At 37.4% G+C, this 4057-nt stretch overlaps 1 pseudogene; it reads left to right on the forward strand.

Annotated features, from left to right (window-relative positions):
- Nucleotides 1-1164: 1164 nt before the first annotated feature.
- LOC132500615 (small ribosomal subunit protein uS10-like) lies at nucleotides 1165-1573 on the forward strand (annotated as a pseudogene).
- The last annotated feature ends 2484 nt before the right edge of the window (nucleotides 1574-4057 follow it).

Consider the following 4057-nt stretch of genomic DNA (forward strand, 5'->3'; position numbering starts at 1 on the left):
GCCTCTTCCCCATACCTTTAACTGAATTCTCTTCTATACCTTCAGTCAAAAACAAGGGTTCTATGAGATTTCTCTACTTAGTCCCATTTTATTATCTCTTAGCACTTTTTCTTTAACTGAAGGAACTCACCTACTCTTATCAGTTTCATTTAGCTTCATTTATCACACCTAGGCGGGTAGCTACTAAATCTTTCTTCATTTTTAACCCATGTTTCCAAGCTCTTCAATTTCAACATATCTAAAATAGAGTTGATTCTTTTCTTCACAAATTATTTATTCATGTATTAAGCAAATATTTATTGAGGGATTACTGTCTATCAGGCACTGTTTTCTGTTCTAAAGATATAGCAATGAACAAAACTGACAGGGTCTCTGATTTCAGAAAGCTTATGTTCTGATTCTGTGGGGGAGGCAAACAATAAAACCAGGAAAATAATATGGTGATATGTGCTTTGAAGAGAAGTAAAATAAGATTCGAGAGATAGAGAAATTATGAGAATACTTTTTATACAGGGTAGTCTGTGTCTTATAAAGTAATATTTGATAAATAACCTGAAACAAGTGAGGGAATGAATTCTGTGGGTATAATGAATAGGAATCAATTGAGTGTTTGAAAGGCATAAAGTTCAGGATGATGCTAGAAAGCATCAAATAACTGAATGTGTGCTAAAGAGAAAGCATGACTCTGAGGTCAAGAGATATAGTGTTGTTGGATGCATGGTCATGCATCAAGTGTCACCATGGAAACTAGACTGGGGAGGATGCATCTGCTTCTGCCCTGTGGAATGACCCTGTGTTCTGAATCATTATTTAATTAAATCAGAAATTAATCTTACTCCGCATAAATGTGGGCGTCTGTATGCATGTGAGTTTGTGGTCTCCTTGCCAATCTATAATCCTTCTGAAACGTTGGAATCTGAAACACTGCAAAATATTTTTATTTTCTAACAATTACAACCAACCTTTATTTATTCAAGTGAAGTTGAAGCAATTGGAGCATTAACTTTTTGTGAAATTTTTGGATTTAATACTTTTCTTTTTTTGTCTTCTGTGGGTACTCTCTGGAATTTTTTTGGTTCACTCACATTTGCCTCATAAAGACATAGGAGAGCTCTTGGAGGAAGACGCGGTTGCTGCTGCAGCGGAGCCTCAGGCCACCCACTCATGCTCCTGACTCACCACTGTTCGCCCTCGCTGAGGAACAAGTTGGTCAGGAAGCCGTGCCACAGCCATGGCTTTACAGATACCGGAAACACTGCCGTGGAGCCAGAGGTGGCGATTCACCGGATTAGAATCACCCTCACCAGCCGCAACGTGAAGTCTTTGGAGAAGGTATGTGCTGAACTGATCAGAAACGCTAAGGAAAAGAATCGTTCAGATGCCTACCAAGACTCTGAGAATAATTACAAGGAAAACTCCTTGTGGTGAAGGTTGTAGGACTTGGGATCGTTTCCAGATGAGGATCCATGAGCGACTCATTGACCTGCACAATCCTTCTGAGATTTTCAAGCAGATCATGTCCATCAGTATTGAACCAGGAATCGAGGTTGAAGTCACCACTGCAGATGCTTAAATCAACATTTTTAATAAATTGAATTGTTTAAAAAAATTGTTAAAAAAAAGAGTAAAAAAGAGAAACTCAAGTCTCTTTTACTGTTATACATTGTTATCATCTGTGTTGTGGGGAAGTAGTTTCAAAGAGAAAAAATATATATATTTTAGGATTAGTAATAATTCAAGAATAATTTCTGATTATTAACATTTCTGTGTTTCCTTTGTTTACATAATCCAAGATAGATTTTCTCTATGTAATTACCCAAGAGCTCTAATAAGTTTTCAGAATGATGTTAGCTGAATCCAGTTGGTAAATAATCAGGAGATCTTGGGACTTCCCTGATGGCACAGTGGTTAAGAATCCACCTGCCTGTGCAGGGCACATGGATTTGATCCCTGGTCCAGGAAGATCCCACAAGCCACGGAGCAACTAAGCCTCTGTGCCACAACTACTGAGCCTGCAATCTAGAGCCGGGGAGCCTAGAGCCCATGCTCCACAGCAAGAGAGGACACTGCAATGAGAAACATGTGCACCAAAACGAAGAGTGGCGCTCGGTCACCACAACTAGAGAAAGCCCATGCAACAGTGAAGACACAACATAGCCAAAATTAAATAAATAAATAAATTTATTTCTAAAAAAATCAACAGATCTAGCTAAAGTACTGATAATAGTTTTTCTATAATCAAAGCAATAAGCCTTTAAGGATATTTGCTCTTTTTGAAATTTATGTTGAAAAACATTGTTTTCTTTTATACTATCATATTTGTTAATGGAGATTACTGAGAAGGTTTTAAATGAAGGTAGATTTAACTTTTATTTATTTATTTATTTATTGCTGAATAAGGCTTCTAAAATCTCTAAAATAAACACTTGGAACCCTCATTGGAATTTTTTCATAAAATAGCTCTTTGCATGATCCTTGTTGTGTAGGTTATTTTCTAAACTGCAGCTGTGAGATAATAAATGGCTTGAAGTCTCCTGCACTTGCTAAAGAATTGTTTTGCTTCTTGGCACAGTGAAAGTCCCTGGACAGATTTTCTGCACACTTCCTGCTGGAACTTTGGGAGCCTTCTGTAAGCCACAGGGCTCCATATCTCATGAAGGCTATTGAAGCTATTGGAGTTCAAGAGGGCCCTTGAGACCTAGACCAGACCTGGCACACCAGGATTAATGAGGAGACTTTTAAATAATTATCATCCCACTCATTGGGTATCCTGAGGGTCCAGAGAAGTCCCCTATGGTGGAAGGGAGTCCAGGACATGTGCCCTGTTTCTAGGTACAGCATTGGAGTGAGTGAAGATGGCAACACTATAAGTAAACATGGGGGTTGGTGGTGGATCAGTGAGCTACAAAAGCTAAAAGAACAAAGCTGCTTCAGAAAGCAGGATTTTAGATTCTGTGTCTTTATTCATGCCCTGCCACTAAGTTCAACAGTACCATATTTATAGATTACATACATATGTGTTAGCATATGGTATTTGTTTTTCTCTTTCTGACACTTCACTCTGTATGACAGTCTCTAGACCCATCCACCTCACTACAAATAACTCAATTTCATTCCTTTTTATGGCTGAGTAATATTCCATTGTATAAATGTGCCACATCTTCTTTATCCATTCATCTGTCAATGGACATTTAGGTGCTTCCATGTCCTGGCCATTGTAAATAGTGCTACAATGAATATTGTGGTACATGAGTCTTTTTGAATTATGGTTTTCTCAGGGTATATGCCCAGTAGTGTGATTGCTGGGTCATATGGTAGTTCTAATTTTAGTTTTTTTAAGGAACATCCATACTGTTCTCCATAGTGGCTGTATCAATTTACATTCCCACCAACAGTGCAAGAGGGTTCGTTTTCTCCACACCCTCTCCACCATTTACTGTTGGTAGATTTTTTGATGATGGCCATTCCGACTGGTGTGAGGTGATACCTCATTGTGGTTTTGATTTGTGTTTCTCTAATGATTAGTGATGCCAAACATCTTTTCATGTGTTTGCTGGCAATCTGTATCTTCTTTAGGGAAATGTCTATTTAGGTCTTCTGCCAATTTTTGGATTGGGTAATTTTTTTTTTTTATATTGAGCTGCATGAGCTGTTTGTATATTTGAACATTAATCTTTTGTCCATTGATTCCTTTGCAAGTATTTTCTCCCATTCTGAGGGTTGTCTTTTCATCTTGTTTATAGTTTCCTAAACTGTGCAAAAGATTTTAAGTTTCATTAAGTCCCATTTGTTTACTTTTTAAAAATTTCCATTACTCTAGGAAGTGGGTCAAAAAGGACCTTGTTGTGATTAATGTCATAGAGTGTTCTGCCTATGTTTTCCTCTAAGAGTTTTATATTTTATAGGGTCTGGACTTACATTTAGGTCTTTAATCAATTTTGAGTTTATTTTTGTGTATGGTGTTAGGAAGTGTTCTAATTTCATTCTTTTACATATAGCATCCATTTTTCCCAGCACCACTTATTGAAGAGGCTATCTTTTCTCCATTGTATATTCT

This window comes from Mesoplodon densirostris, chromosome 13, assembly GCF_025265405.1.
Source record: "Mesoplodon densirostris isolate mMesDen1 chromosome 13, mMesDen1 primary haplotype, whole genome shotgun sequence".
NCBI lineage: Eukaryota > Metazoa > Chordata > Mammalia > Artiodactyla > Ziphiidae > Mesoplodon > Mesoplodon densirostris.